The following is a 17645-nucleotide window of genomic DNA, read 5'->3' as shown; positions in this document are numbered from 1 at the left end:
AAGAAGAAGAAGAATATTAACTTATTCAACAATACTTACGAACACCACAGGAGATAAACTCAGAGCAGGAAAGAGAAAGCTTGGAGTAGAAATGCAGTCATCTTGTTGGCTTTAAAATAACCACAAAACTGTATCTGAGATCTCAACACCTGAATACACTCTGCATAATTTGAAACCTTCAACTTTCTATTCCTCACAAGAAATTTGCAGAAGTGAAATATGGAAGGAGACAGGGAAGAAAATAAGAAAAAGGAAGGGATAACAGCTTGAAAGACAGTGCACAAAAAAGGGCAGTGGACAACCATGGAATGCAAAGAGAGAAAATAAGATTGAAATGGAGGAGAATGAGTGGGTATTTTTAAATGAAAATAAAATGTTTTTTTCCTCAAGTTTTTTGGGAAAGTACAGGATTAATAGGATTCATGAACTTCATACAGTTGTTTTCAGGAGCCTGTGTATTGCTGATATTGATACTATAAATGTGTTTTCATTTTACTAAACAGGAAAATATAATTCAAAAGTCTGGAAACTATAAAGATTTATACCTCAGGTTAGTGTTGGCACTCTTTGATCACGCTATAATTATTTATATAATCTACAGTTAGGGGTCACTATGAATCGGATCTGACTCAATGTCAATGAGTTTAGTTGTTTTGTTTTTTAATGCTTTGAGAGAAAATGTTCATTGTGGTAAATTTTTTCTACCTTCTAAAAATATTGACGTTATATGTGAGGGCAGAAGCTTTTTACGGAAAGCATAAGTAAGTACCATATTAAGTATTTATGTGCTAGATGTACCACATGTGAAGGCACTATGCTAATAACATCACTTAACCTGAATACTTCATTCCACTCCTTTAACCTTGATACCAACAGACTTAATACATGCAACTTTTGCTTTCAATTATCTGTTATGTCCTGCATTGGGTTTATTGTAGACATTGTGAAAACTATTATGACCCCACAAGGACATAAGGCAATTTTCTTCTCACCAGGATATTTTGAACAAATTACTCTCAGTTTTAATACGAATAAGTCTACAGATTTTAGTTCTGTAGATCTGCAATCATGGAATTCAGTTGTTCTATTACAATTTCCATATAACATCAATAAATTGAAATAAAATCTCACAAAAGGTGAAAACCTTCTGTCTTTGCATGATTTTACTTTCTTCCTTTCTCTTCTTTTTGTCTTTTGGTCCCAAGTCTAGGGAGCACTTTGAAATGTAATTATATTGTAGAGTACTTGAACAGTTCTCCTGTTTGAAAAGATAGTGTTGTAGCATCTCATCTCTGTTAGCTTTATAAAGCATTGCTACAGCTTGCAATAATTAAAGGCTGTTACAGTTAAGGATTTTATGATTAGCCCTATTATGGCTCATTGAGCTTAAGTTTTGAAATTTTGTACTGAGTCCAAGATTAAAATGATTCTTAGTCAAAAAAAAATATAGTTGAAACATTAATTTGGGCATTTTTCAGAGCTTCCTTGATTGTTATCTTCATCCTTGGGTTGCCATGGTATTTTTTCATGTTATGGCTAGTGCTAAGGCCAAAGGTTAAAGTGTAGTATGAGAAAATTAGCTTCTCTGATCTTCCAGTGAGAACTCAAGGAAGGGTCGCTATGAGTTAGATCCGACTCCACCGCAGTGTGTTTGGTTTTTGGTTTTATGAGGAAGTTCAACTGTTATTCAAAGAGGGCGGGCATATTATAAGAGACTTGATTCATTTATTTCTTTGTCACTATTTTAAATTTTATTTCTATAAATTTCCATATCATAAAAATGAGTTATAGGAATTACAGAGCTATATTGTTGTGGGAGCTCTGGTGACATAATGCCTAAGGCATTTGACTGCAAATCAGAAGGCTAGCAGTTCAAACCCACCAGCCACTCCTCAGAAGAAAGTTTGGCCAATCTACTTCCATGGTGATATTGCCTCGGAAACCCAAGGAGGGGTCACTATGAGTCGGATCCAACTTGACAGCAGTGAGTTTGGTTGTTGTTAGATGCTGTCAAACCCATTAATATTCATAGTAACTCTACACAAAGCAGAATGAAACATGTGAGAACAGAAGCTTTATATGAAAAGATAGTACCATCTTTTTAATCCTTGCTATTTTTGAGCCCTTTATTGCAGCCACTGTGTTGGTCCATCTCGTTAAGATTTTTCCTCTTTTTTGCTGACTTTCTATTTTACCAACCATGATGTCCTTCCCCAGGGACTGGTCCCTCCTGATGACATGTCCAAAATACTTAGATGAAGTCTTGTCATCATCACTTCTAAGGAGCCTTCTGGACGTACTTCTTCCAAAGTAGATTTGTTTGTTCTTCTAGAAGTTTAAAGTATATTCTTGACCAATATCATCATTCAAATGCATCAATTCTTCTTCAGTCTTCCTTATTCATTGTCCAGCTTCCACAGCTATAACCAAAACCAAACCAAACCCACTGCCATCAACTCAATTCCAACTCATAGCAACAGCTATTAGGATTTGAAGGCAGCAGATCACCCCCTCTTCCTTCCGGAGGGCAGCTGGTGGGATTAAACCACCAACTTTCTGGTTAGCAGTCAAATGCCTCAGGCACTCCACAAAACAAAGTAACTTAACCCTGGACACAGAACCAGTAAAAAGTGAGGCTTGAAACAGCCCAATGGCTTCCCTATTCCTTGACCCACTTGATCACTTATAAAATCAAATCCTGCTGTCATTGCCAATGTCATTCAACCAAGCTTACCTCCTCCAGTATCTACTCTAGGCAACAAAGAGATGTTTCTGTCTGAAAATCTTACTCCTCCAATTCTAACCTGAGACTTCTGGATTAAATATGTAGAGTGACCACTGATATTTACATTCTCTACTTACAAACCAAATTCAGTACTGATAATAGAAAAAAAAAAAAAAAAAACAGTATAAAGACATTGGACAGGAATATTGAGCAGATGAGAAATGACGGCAGTTTCTGAAACATAGGACCCTGACCTGATAACTGATACTTGCCTGGAATATTAGCCAAATTGTCATACAGAATCTTATAAAATTGTTTGATGATTTGAATATTAAAAGATGCAGTAAGTCAAATGAGAAAAGAAAAAGAGAATTTTCACAGTACCCAACTTGGTTGCATAATAAATAATATTTCCATATTTATAATGTCATGAACAAAATTAACAACCAAATATAACTTTATTGTCAGAAACAGAACATGATATAAGAAAGCTGCAGTCTTACCTATTGAAACAGTATATCAATATATTTTCAAATGTATAAATCAAGACATAAGCATGTTATTTAGAGATATAGAAGTAACTGTCAAAAATTTGGTAAAAGAAAGTGGAACTGAAGGGTGAAGAGGTACTTATTTTTGTCATAACACTTCAACACTATTTGAATTTTTTAAAAATAAGACATTGCTAATTTCAGGGGAAAAAATAAAAGTTAAGAAAATAAGTTCATTTAAAAAAAAATTCATCATGATTTGGGTCAAAATTTACAGAACAAATTCACTTTCCATACAGCAGCTTACATATATTTAGTGTCATGACATTGACTGCAGTTTCCAACAATGTAACAACTCCCCTCTTTCCTTGACATAGTTACCTCTTCCCTGTGTCTTTCCCTCCCATGCACTCCTGCCCCCTGAGCTATCTCCCTGTGCGTACACAGCCCTTCTATTCTCCTATGATTGATCTCTCCAAGGAGTGTATCTACCTAATGTAAATGTTCAGCTCATATACCTGTCTTTTGTTGGGCTGAAAGCCATAGGAGTGGGTTCAATTCCAGACCTGAAGGATAGCTAGGGGCCATAGTCTCAGTGGTTCCATCAGGTTCTATCAGACCAACAAACCTGCCCCCCCCTTTTTTCTCCCAATGATTTTGAGCTTTGTTCCACATTGTTCTCCCACTCTATCGAGGATCTCTGTAGGAGTGGCTGACAGTGGTAGCCAGACATCATCTAGTTCTTCTGGTCTCATAGTTGAATAGGCTGAGGAGCGCATGGTGCACCCATCACTTGGACTGATTCTTTCCATGCATATTTGAGGTTTTTCATTCTTCTTTGCTCTGGATAAGGAGAGATACATCACTGCATCTAGATGGCCACTTGTAAGCTTTGAAGATCCCAGTTGCTACTCACTAAAGTAGGATTTGGAACAATGTTTTTATGTGGTATGTTATGCCAATTGAGCTTGATGTCCCCTGCAACTATGGTCCCGAGCTCACAGGTCCAACTACTTGCTCCCTCTGGGTAGTTGGCTGTGGCCAAGAAGAAACCACTTTATTCTTTGTCAGCTCTACTATATACCTGGGAATTCTTACAGAACATACTAATACACTTGTAGAAACATTGTCTGCCAAGCCTACACATGGTCTTGGGCTCACTATTTAGATATACCTAATAGTTCAGACAGAAGCTCTGGTAACATATTGCCTAAGGCACTTGACTGCTAACCAGAAGGCTGGTGGTTCAAACCCACCAGCCACTCCTCGGAAGGAAGGTTGGGCAGTCTACTTCCATACTGATACTGCCTCGGCAACTCAAGGAGTGGTCTCTATGAGTCGGGTCCGACTCGACGGCACATAATCGACGGCACATAACAACAACAATAGTTCACTCTGTCCCTCCATCTATCCACCCATATATCCATGTTTGCCTTCACTGACAATGCAGTACTGTATTTGCAAAAGGGTTCATCTTTGTTACCTGTACCTCCATGTACCTCTCTATGTCCTCTTTTTCCTCAATGCCACACTGTTGATCACTCACATTTGATATATTGCTCTTTTCTTCCCCAAAGTCAATATTTGTCTCTACCTATATAACAGTGTTCCATCCCATCTCCTCCCACCCCTGGTAACCAAGAAAGAAAATTTCCTTCCACATATAAACCTTTCCTTGACTAAGATAAAGCTTATACTTTTAAGCACTACATCACAATTACACTGAGAAAAGAGAGCCCTATGTGAAAGCAAACTTGTTTTGGCTTCCTCCCACTCATGTCAGGTTCCAATCCTGAGTTCAGCTATGACAGAAACAGAAAACTAATGTTCTGGACACAAGGCTCAAAACTTTTATTGCTATTATTTTTTTGCTGTTTTTCCTTTTACATTTGTATATGATTTGAGTAGCCTCCAACAGACCCCTGAAAAAACTATACCAAAGTAAACTAAACAAAAAATGTCTGTTCGGATGGATATACACACATCTCTGTCTGTACATCACATCCTTTCTTCCTTCTATTGAGGTATCGAAATTCCAGTAAGGTTTTCAAGAAAGAGTTATATACACATAAGATAGATAACAGGTAGGAGAATTGTTGTTGTTAGGTGAAGTCGAGTTGGCTCTGTCTCATAGTTATCCTAGGCACAACAGAAAGGAATACTGCCCAGTCCTGCACCATCCTCATAATCATTGCTATGCTTGAGCCTATCACTGCAACCACTGCTAATCCATCTATCTCAATGTTGGTCTTTCTCTTTTTTTTTTGCTGACTCTGTTTTACCAAGCATGATGTCCTTCTCCAGGCACTGGTCCTTCCTGATAACATGTCCAAAATATGTGACAGCAGTGAGTTTGGTTGTTGTTAGGTGCTGTCAAACCCACTAAGAGTATGCACAGGGAGACAGAGTCTCACCAACCTCACTTCTAACAAGCTTTCTGACTGTACTTCTTCCAAAACAGATTTGTTCATTCTTCTGGAAAGCCATGGTAATTATTTTCTGAATTCTTCACCAATATCACAGTTCAAAAGCATCAATTCTTCTTCAGTCATCCTTGTTCATTGCCTAGCTTTCATATGAATATGAAGTGACTGAAAAATACAGATGGTTTGGGTCAGGCAAGCCCTAGTTGTCAAAATGGTGTCTTTGCTTTTCAGTACCTTAAAGAGTTCTTTTGCAGCAGATTTGCCCGATGCAAAATCATTTCATTTCTTGACTGCCACTTCCATGGGTGTTGATTGTGGATCCAAGTGAAATAAAACCCTTGACAACATTAATAGTTCTCTATATATCACAATGTTGCTTATGAGTCCAGTTGTGAAGATTATTGTTTTCTTTATGTTGAGGCATAATCCACATGTCTCTGAGCTTCATCACTAAGTGCTTCAAGTTCTCTTCACTTTCAGCAAACAAGGTTGTGTCATCAGCATATTGCAGATGTTTAATCTTCCTCCAATCTTGAAGTCTTAGTCTATCTCTATGCTGAGCAAATAATTTGAGAAACTGGACTATATGAAGAATTTGGAATCAGGATTAGAGAAAGAACCATTAAGGCCCTGTGATTATGCAGATGACTTATCCTTGCTTGCTGAAAGTGAAGATGACTTCAAGCACTTACTGATGAAGATCAAAGACTACATTCTTCAGGATGGATTACATCTCAACATAAAGAAAACAGAAAAATACAACTGGATAAAAAAACAACATTATGATAAACAGAGAGAAGATTGACATTGTCAGGAATTTTGTTTTACTTTGATCCACAATTAACACCCATAGAAGTAGCAGTCGTAAAATCAGACATCATACTACTCTGGGAAAATCTGCTGCAAAAGACCACTTAAAAATGTTGAGAATCATAGATGTCACTTTGAAAACTAATGTGAACCAAGCCCATGTGTTTTCAATGATCTCATATGCATATGAAAGTTGGACAATGAATAAGGAAGACCTAAGAAGAGTTGATGCCTTTGAATTGTGTTGGCAAAGAATATTGAAAATACCATGGACTGCCAGAAGAATAAATAGATCAGTTGTAGAGGAAGTGCAACTGTACAAAGCATGAGTCTAGGAAAATTAGAAGTTGTCAAAAATGAAATGAAGTGCATAAAGATTGATATCCTAGGCATTAGTGCACTGAAATCAACTGGTTTTGGCTATTTTGAATCAGACCACCATGTGGTCTAGTAGGCCGGGAATGACAATTTGAAGAGGAATGGTGTGGCATTCATCATCACAAAGAATGTTTCAAGAACTGTCCTGAAGTAAAATGCTGTTAGTGATAGGATTATATCCATACACCTACAAGGAAGACCCATTAATATGATTATTATTCAAATTTATGCACCAATTACCAAAGCCAAAGATGAGAAAACTGAAGATTGTTATCAGCTTCTGCAGTCTGAAATTGATCGAACATGCAATCAGAATGTGTTAATTATCACTTGTGACTGGAATGCAAAAGTTGAAACAAAGAAGAATCACTGGTGGTTGGAAAATTTGGCCTTGATGACAGAAATGATGCTGGAAATCACATGACAGAATTTTTCAAGACCAATGACTTATTAATTGCAAATATCTTTTTTCAACAAATGGCATCTATATACGTGGACTTCACTAGATGTAATACACAAAAATCAATTGACTACATCTATGGTAAGAGGTGATGGAAAAGCTCAATATCTTCAGCCAAAACAAGACCAGGAGCTGATTGTGGAACAGACCATCAACTTCTCATATGCAAGTTCAACTTGAATTTGAAGACAGTTAAAACAAATCCACAAGAGTCAAAATATGATCTTGAATATATTCCTCCTGAATTTAGAGACCATTTAAAAAATAGATTTGATGCATTGAACACCAATGACCAAAAACCAGGAGAACTGTGGGATGACATCAAGAACATCATCCATGAAGAAAGCAAGAGGTCACTAAAAAGTCAAAAAAAAAAGAAGAAAAGACCAAAATGGGTGTCAGAAGAGACTCTGAAACTTGCCCTTGAGAAGAAAGTTGTGGTTGTTGTTGTTATGTGCTGTCGAGTCAGACCCGACTCATAGCGACCCCTCCTTGGGTTTCCGAAACAGTATCACTACAGAAGTAGTTTGCCCAACCTTCCTTCCGAGGAGTGAGAAGAGAGTAGCTAAAGCAAATGGAAGAGATGACAAGATAAAAGAGTTGAACAAAAGATTTCAAAGAGCAGCTCAAGCAGACAAAGCAAATTACTATAACAAAATGTGTAAAGACTTGGAGTTAGAAAGCCAAAAGGGAAGAACATGCTTGGCATTTCTCAAGCTGAAAGAACTGAGAAAAAAATTTAAGCCTTGACTTGCTATATTGAAAGATTCTATGGACAAAATATTGAATGATGCAGGAAACATCAAAAGAAGATGGAAGGAATACACAGTCACTGTATGAAAAAGAACTGGTAAATCTTCATCCATTTCAGGAGGTGCCATATGATCAAGAACCAGTGGTACTGATGGAAGGAGTCGAAGCTGCAGTGAAGGAATTGGAGAAGAATAAGGCTCCAGAAATTGAGGGAATACCAATTGAGATGTTTCAACAAACGGATGCCCCACTGGAGGCACTCACTCAATTATGCCAAGAGATTTGGAAAACAGCTACCTGGCCAACTGACCAGAAGAGATCCATATTTGTACCCATTCCACAGAATGTGGATATTTTCCAACAATATCATTAATATCGCTCACAAGAAAAATCTTACTGAAGATAATTCAAAAACAGTTGCAGCAGTATATTGACAGAGAACTTCCAGAGGTGCAAGCTGGATCCAGAAGAGGACATGGAACAAGGGATATCATTGCTGCTGTCAGATGGATCCTGGCTCAAAGCAAAGAATACCAGAAAGAGGTTTATTTGTGTTTTATGGACTGTGCAATTATGTAGATCATAACAAATTGTGGATGACATTGAGAAGAATGGGAATTCCCAAACACTTGATTGTGCTCTTGAGGAACCTGTACATTGACCAGGAGGCTGTTGTTCGAACAGAACAATGGGACATTGCATGGTTTAAAATCAAGAAGGGGATGTGTCAAGGTTGTATCCTTTCCCCATACTTACTCAATCTGTATGCTGAGCAAATAATCCAAGATGCTGGACTATATGAAGAAGAAAGTGGCATCAAGATTGGAGGGAGAATTATTAACAACCTGTGATATGCTGACAACACAACTTAGTTTGCTGAAAGTGAGGATGACTTGAGGCACTTACTGATGAAGATTGAAGAATACAGTCTATAGTATGGATTACATGTCAATATAAAGGAAACAAAAATCCTCACAACTGGACTTATAAGCAACATCACGATAGATGGAGAAAAGATTGAAGTTGTCAAAGACTTCACATTGCTTGGTTCTTTAATCAATGTCAATGGAAGCAGCAGTTAGGACATTAGATTATGTACAGTACTTGGGAAGTTGGTTCCAAAGGACTTCTTTCAAGTGCTGAAGAGCAAGGATGTATCCTTAAGGACTAAGGTGTGCCTGACACAAGCCATGATATTTTCAATCACCTCATATGCATGTGAGAGCTGGACAATGAATAAGGAAAACCTAAGAAGAATTGATGCTTTTGAGTTGTGGTGCTGGCGAAGAATGCTGAATGTACCGTGAACTGCTAAAAGAACTAACAGATCTGTCCTGGAGGAAGTGCAGCTGGAATGCTCCTTGGAAGTGAGAATGGCCAGACTTTGTCTCACCAACTTTGGTCATGTTGTCAGAAGGGACCATTCCCTGGAGAAGGATGTCATGCTTGTAAGATGGAGGATCCACAAAAGAAGTGAGGGCTTTCAACGAGATAGATTGACACAGTGGCTGCTACAATGAGCTCGTGAAGCTGGTGTGGGACTGGACAGTGATTCATTCTGCTGTGCATAGGGTCACTATGAGTTGGACGCAACTTGAAGTTAACAACAACAACAAATACAGCTGGAATTTTCCTTGGAAGTGACAATGGCCAGACTTCATCTCACCTCCTTTGGTCATGTTGTCAAAAAGGACCATTCTCTGTAAAAATACATCGTGCTTGGTAAAGTAGTAGTTGTTGTTGTTACATGCCATCAAGTCGGACTCGACTCATAGCGACCCCTCCTTGGGTTTCCTAGGCAGTATCACTATGGAAGTAGATTGCCTCATCTTCCTTCTGTAAATTAGAGTGTCAGCAAAAAAGGGGAAGTCCCTCAATGAGATGGACTACACAGTGGCTGCAACAATGGTTTCATGCATAGAAAGGATTATGAGGATGGCATAGGACCAGGCAGTGTTTCATTCTGTCACTGTGAGACAGAACCCACTCTATTGCACCTAACAACAACAACAAAAATCCGGAAGTCATGTTCTTCTTCATGTCCTACAGCTTATTGGATTATTTGCTCAGTAGCCAGATTGAATAAATATGGAGAAAGGATATAAACCTGGTATACACCCTCTCTGATTTTAAAACTACAGTATCTCCTTGTTCTGTTTGAACAACTGCCTCTTGGTTTATGTACAGATTCCACATGATAACAATTAAGTGCTCTGGAATTCTCATTTTTCACAATTTATCCGTAATTTGTTATGATCCACACACAGTTGAATGCTTTTGTGCAGTCAATAAAATGCAGTTAAACATCTTTCTGGTATTCTCTACTTTCAGCCAAGACTCATCTGACATTAGCCATTGTTGTTGTTGCTGTTGTGTGCCATCGAGTCAGCCCCGACTCATAGCGATCCCTCCTTGGTTTGCCAAGGCAGCATCACTAAGAAGTAGATTGCCAAACCTTCCTTCTGAGGAGTGGCTGGTGGGTTTGAACCGCTAGCCTTCTGGTTAGCAGTCAAGTGCCTTAGGAACTATGCTACCAGAGCTCCTTCATTAGCCATTATATACCTTGTTCCACATCCTCTTTTGAATCTGGCTTGAATTTCTGGCAGTTCTTGGTCAATGTAGTACTGCAACAATTTTTAATTATAATGAGCAAAATTTTACTTGTGTGTAATATTGATATTTTTCCAGTAATTTCTGCATTCTTTTGAATCTCTTTTCTTTTAAAGGAACAATATATATGGATATTTTCTAGTTGATTGGGCAGGTAGCTGTCTTCCAAATGTCTTGGCATAGAGGAGTGAGTGCTTCCAATATTACATACATTTGTTGAAATATTTCTATTGGTATTCTGTCAATTCCTGGACCCTCAAATTTCACTAAAGTCTTCAGTGCAGCTTAGACTTCTTCCTTCTGCACAATTAGCTCTGGATGACATGCTAACTTCTGAAACAGTTGAAATTTGACCAATTCTTTTTGGTACACTGACTCTGTGTATTCCTTCCATCTTCTTTTGATGGTCCCTATGTCATTCAATATTTTATCCAAAGAATCCTCAATATTGAACTCAAGCTTGAATTGTTTCTTTAGTTCTTTCAGCTTGAGAAATACTGAGTGTGTTCTTTTTTAGTTTTCTAAACCCGTTTTTTGCATACTTCATTATAATACTTCATTTTGTCTTCTTAAGCTGCCCTTTGAAAACTTCTGTTTAGCTTTTACTTCATCATTTCTTCCCTTTGCTTTAACTACTCTGTGTTCAAGAGCAAGTTTAACAATCTCATCTGACATCCATTTTGGTCTTTTCTGCCTTCCTTCTTTTTAACGACTTTTTCTTTCTTCGTGTATAATATCCTTGATGTCATCTCATAACTTGTCTGGTCTTCAGCCATTAGTGTTCAATGCTTCAAATCTATTCTTGAAATGGGCTCCAAGGTGCATCTGTCTCAAGCTACACTATTTTCAATCACCTCATATGCATGTGAAATGAATAAAGATGACTAAAGAAAAACTGAAGCATTTGAATTATGGTGTTGGTAAAGAATATTGAGTATACCACGGACTGCCGGAAGAACAAACAAATCTGTTTTGGAAGAAGTACAGCAAAAATACTCCTTGGAAATGAAGATGATGAGACTTTCATCTCATGTACTTTGGACATATTATCAGAAGGGACCAGTGCCTGGAGAAGGACATCATGTTTGGTAAAGTAGAGTGTAAGGAAAAAAGAGGAAGATCCTCAAGGAGATGGATTGACACAGTGGCCACAACAGTGGTTGCAAGCATAGCAACCATTGTGCCCATAGTGCTGGACATGACAGGGTTTTGCACTATTTTACATGGGATTGCTGTGAGTCAGAATCAACTCAATTGCATCTAACAAATATACTAAACCAATGATCAAGATTGTACTTTGGTTCTTGTGGACTTTACATTAATTTTCTTCGGCTTCAACTTGAACGTGTACATAAGCAATTTGGTGGTCTGTTCTACAGTCATCCCCTGATCTTGTTCTGACAGATGATATTGAGGAGATGGGGAAGAATAAAAATAAAGCTAGTCTGAAGGGAAATAGCTCCCAAGATGCTGTATTTTGAGCAAAGGGTATGAGTGGAGTTAGAGTAAGGAGGTTAATGGGTCAGAGAGCCCTGAAAGAGTGGGCAAGATAGCTGGCATGATAATTGCCAAAATTGGAAGAATGAGAAGGAGAGTTACAAGAATGGGGTTCAATTGCTTAAAACAGTGTCTAACCTCACTTATGAAGACAGCTGATAACATGACATTTATATTATCAGAGCTTGGAGTCAACTGAACTGAATTTAGACCACTCTTTCACTTCCTATCTCTGCTCTTGGGCAAATCATTCTCTCTAAGTCTTATTTCTCCATCTTTAAAATGGGTATTATAATAATAGTACCTACTTCATAGAATTTCCACGTGGATTAAATGAAAAACCACGGTGAGTTGTAAAATGGTCAACATATATACCAAGTGCTATTAACTACTTTTACAAACAGCACATACTATCCTGTTAATCAGATCCAGACTCAAAAATTATATTCTCATATCAAAAATATTAATGGAGAATTTACATTTTATAGAAATGAACCAAGATCAGGTTATAAACTAGGTTGTTTTGAAAGCTGCATTAATATTTTCACATCTGTAAGATGTTTGCTTATGTACAGCAAAGAATAGCATGGTGGTAATCATGTCAAACTTCTATTTTTAAAAAAAGGTCTATGAAGTTTGAAATTCCTGTTAAAAGGCAATATTATCATAAATGTATATGTTCTCCCCCATTAGAGCATTAGAGAGGGAGGGAAAGGTAAATAGAGAGACAGAGATGGAATGAGGGAGAGAGAGAGATATTAACCTCTATTAAAAGCAGTTAACACAGTCAAGAACAGTTTTATTTTTAATCACAAGGGAAGGTTGTGTGGCTGGAGCTACTCACCCTGTGTGGTGAATTGTATACACTTGGTAGAGATCAGAGTAGCTTGGTAAGATGAAATGCCTTCTACCCTATCATCAAGGAGCCTTCGTGGTGCAGGTGATTACACACTAGGCTGCTAACTGAAAGGTCAGTTGTTCAAACCCACCAGCCATTCCATGGGAGAAAGATGCATCAGTCTGCTTCTGTAAAGATTTACAGCCTTGGAAACCCTATAGGGCAGTTTTACCCTTTCTTATAGGGGCCCTGTAAGTTAGACTCAACTTAAAGGCAATGGGTTTGGTTTGGGTTTGGAAGCAACCATCACCGTTTGTAATTCTTACTAATCAAATTTATAACTGAATAATTAATCATTCAAACTTGCTAACATTTAGACAAAAAATTACTCTTTTCTGGCTTCAGGAGAAAAGGCAAAATAATGCTCAGAATATTATTTCATGAACTCATTTAAATATGCATAATCATTCTTAGAATAACTAATACACCAAGCAAGGCTATGTTCCTTGGCATTCTATATAAATTATGAAGGAAAATGAGATAATGACAATCTAAAACACTGTTGAAAGTGTCAAAATAATAAAACTTCTCAGAAAAAAAAAAAAATTGCCCTGATATCTAAAGATAGAAGCACTCCTCCAATTAGGCTAACTGAGCTTGAAGATTCCTTCCAGATCTAGAATTTCTAGTGTTCTTCTCTGTACATAATGGTGTATTTTAAGTGAGGGCCCCAACAGCATTCTGTATGCACTAATGCAGAGGAGGGCTGAAATAGGCTTTTACAAATGAGTCTTCTGGAACAACCTGTGGCCAACCAGATCTAAAAGTTTCAGAATTTCACATCATATCAGGATGGTGGTGCTATGTTTACCCAAATCAATTTCCTCAAAATCTTATAAATAAAGGTTTAAATATTTAATATAAAAAGCCCAGAAATAAATGGAATCCATAAAAATTCTAGAAGATCTTATCTTCAAAACAAAATTTTGAGCTTTTACATGTACTGTAGCCTAGGATCATAAAGAATATAATATAAGAAAAAGAAGAGAGTATTATGTACATTAAGACCAAAAAAGTTAGAGCAATTAGCCATTTATAGATCAAGAAAGCCAAAGACTTACAGGGAGTCTTCAACAGAGTCATGCATAAAATGGGTTTACTCAATAGAAGTAGAAAATAATTTTGTTCATGTCATCTGTATTTACAAAAGTGGATAGATATGATGCCCAGCATTAAAAATCAAATGAAATACAATTGCTGGTGGGAATGTAAAATGGTGCAGCTGTTGTAGAAAATAATTTGGTGGTTCCTCAAAAAGTTAAGGACAGAACTATCATGCGACTCGGTAATTCTATTCCTAGGTATTTACCCCAAAGAACTGAAAGCAGGGATTCAAACAGACACTTTTGCACTGATGTTCACTGCAGAAGCTCTAGTGGCATGGAGCCTAAGGTATTTGACTGCCATCTAGAAGGCTGGAGTCGAATAGCGACCCCTCCTTGGGTTTCCAAGGCAGTATCACTATGGAAGTAGATTGCCCAACCTTCCTTCCGAGGAGTGGTGGGTGGGTTTGAACCGCCAGCCTTCTGGTTAGCAGTCAAATGTCTTAGGCACTATGCTACCAGAGCTGGGTTATAACAGAAGGAAAGTTAGGAAGGAGACAAACAGAAAATTGGGATCAGAATATTTTGGCCATCAAAAAACATAGACAATCAGTTACAAGACACTTTCAGAGGGCTTGCAAAGTACTCTTGCCACTTACAAGGATTGGAATTCCTCATGTTATCTGGAGTAAGGAGAAGTCAACAAACAGGTCTTAAAATGCCATATAAAGAAAGTATTCACCAGTTAAAAGGTCTTTGAAAATCAATGTTCATGAGGGATGGATGAATTACATGTCATCCAAACAATTTTTCATAATTGGTAGTTGTCTCTTAAAATTTTAATAAATGAACAAAAAAAAGCTAATTCTGTGTCCAAGTATTCTCTAATACTATTAAGAACAACTCCATATTCTTAAACACCAAATAAATAGATAAGGTTGACATACTGGAAGAAAATTGGTGTATGGTATGAAGACTCTCTCCAAATAGTCTTTTGATTTCTTCATTGAGATAGCCAAAGTAATGCCTTCCAACAAGATTCAACTATTCCCCCAAATTTAACAAATACAGCTCCCAGAATAAAAGAGAAGGAGCTCTGGTGGTGTAGTGCCTAAGGCATTTGACTGCTAACCAGAAGGCTGGCAGTTCAAACCCACCAGCCATTCCTTGGAAGGAAGGGTGAGCAAACTACTTTCATAGTGATATCACCTCTGAAACCCAAGAAGGGGTCGTTATGAGTTGGATCTGACTCAATGGCAGTCAGTTTCAATTATCACTAAAGAGACTCACAGGAAAAAAAAAAAAAAAATGGCAGATTGAACACAAACATTAGGTGCACTCATTCCTGAAATTCTAAAATGTTGGTAAAGTGACTTTTTTAAAAGGAAAAAAAAAAACAAAAAGAAAGAAAGAAAGGAAAGAGAGAGATTAAAAACAGACAGGAACAACATTTCTTGGATGCTGGAAAGCAGGTAGACACATGGTCACTGACTTAGCTGATCCAAGAAAGCTGAGCCCTAAGTCAACAACGGGGAGAGCCAATAAGCCAACTGATTTCCTTTCTGTTCCAGACTCCATCAAAGGTTTACAAATTGGTGGCTTCGGGTACTTTTGAAGTGGTTGTAAAGGCAGCACTAAACACTTGAGAATTGGTTAAAGGTTGGATTGAGAAGCAGCTGAAGCTCCTCTTTTTCTTTAATGACAAAACCAAAAAGGAAAGCAATCAGAGGTAAACCCATAAGCTCTATAAACTCAAGCCTTTTTCACAGATTTCATTTTCTTCCATTTATTTTTTTTCTTATAAAAGCTGAAAATGGGTATGAAAGAAAGTATTAGAAGAAGAAGCACTTAGATAAGCAGATCTCCCCCAGATTCCATGCAGCCCCCAACCCTTTTCCCTTCACCCAGGCATATTCCCTGAGGAGTAAACAGAGTATCTGTGGCACATTTGAGGGTAAGAAAACTTTAATGAAATTTGGAATTAATTGAAAGTCTATATAGAGAACACAGAAACTATAAATCTTCTACCCCCACTCCAATTCCAGAACACCAGCAGTCAGACAGAAAACTGAAGAAAATTTTTTAAATGGTCATCTCATTGGAATTTAATTGACCCAAGAGGATGGAGGCAGGGAAAAGGCAAGAAAACAGTCCAATTAGATAACACTCCAGTGACATACACAATCCACATTTGGTACTTTTTGAGTTGATGATATTTAAATGAAATTTTAAACATAGAATTGATGCTAGAACAAGTTAAGACTTTGCAAATATTGGAATATGGGAAGAATGTGAATTTGAGGGAGTGGTGCAGAGGGTGGCTTCTACTGGTTTGAATAGCATCCCCCCAAAATTCATGTCAACCTGTAATCGCAGAATGTGACTTTATTTGGATATAGGGTCTTTGAAGACATAATATGCTTTGCTGAGTTCATACTGGATTAGAGTTCAAATCCAAAGACTAGTGTCTTTTTAAGAGAAAGGAGAATGAGATTCAGACTCACAGACACACAGGGAAGAAAGCCACCTGTCAACCAATGGAGGCAGAAATTGAAGTGATAAAGGTACAAAACAAAGAATACCAAGAACAGCAACCACCAGACGCTGGGAAAGAAGCATGTGACAAAGAGGAAATATGCGTGCCAAACAAGCACAAGGAATGCTCTTCAACATCATTAACCATCAGGAAAATGCAAATAAAAACCATCATGAGTTACCACCACACACCAATCAGAATGGCTAAAATTGAAAAGTGACAACACCAAATGGTGGTGATTATTCAGACAAATGGAATCATTAATACATTACTGGTGTGAAAGTACAATGATTCACCTACTCTGAAAAACAGTTTGTCAGTTTCTTATAGCACTAAGCATGAAATTACTGTACAACCTAGCAATTGTACTCTTGGGCATATCCCAGAGAAATGACAACTTATGTTCACACAGAAACTTGTATTTGAATGTTCACGGCAGCTCTGTTCATAATTGCCAAATACTAGAAAGAGCCCAGATGTTCTCCAATGGGTGAATGGTTAAGGTACCCTATATCCTACTTTGTGATAAAAAGAAATGGACTGTTCATACGCACAACTTGGATGAATCTCCAGGGAACTATGCTCACTGAAAAAAAAAATCCCAAAATGTTACATACTCTGTGATTCCATATTTACATAGCAGTTTTGAAATGATAAAATTATAGAAATGGAGAAAAGATTAGTGGTTGCCAGAGCTAAGAACAAGGATGGGGCCAGAGACCATGTGGGAGCAGAAGGTGGGAGGTGGATATGGTTATAAAGGGCAACACAAGGGATCTTGTGGGTGATGGAACCTGACCAGTATCTTTACTATGGTAGTGGAGACACACACTTACACGTATGATAAAATCTTATAGAACAAAATACACATATGCACATCACACAATGAAACATACTGGTAGATCGTATCAATGTCTATATCCTGGTTGTGAAATTATATTATAGTTTCACAAAATGTTCACATTTGAAACTGGGTAAAATTTGGTGGAGGCAAGGAACCTGTACATAGATCAGGAAA

This window comes from Orycteropus afer, unplaced genomic scaffold (genome assembly GCF_000298275.1).
Source record: "Orycteropus afer afer isolate SDZICR_OR568_19922 unplaced genomic scaffold, OryAfe1.0 scaffold00007, whole genome shotgun sequence".
Taxonomy (NCBI): domain Eukaryota; kingdom Metazoa; phylum Chordata; class Mammalia; order Tubulidentata; family Orycteropodidae; genus Orycteropus; species Orycteropus afer.
Note: the sequence above shows the minus strand (reverse complement) of the source record.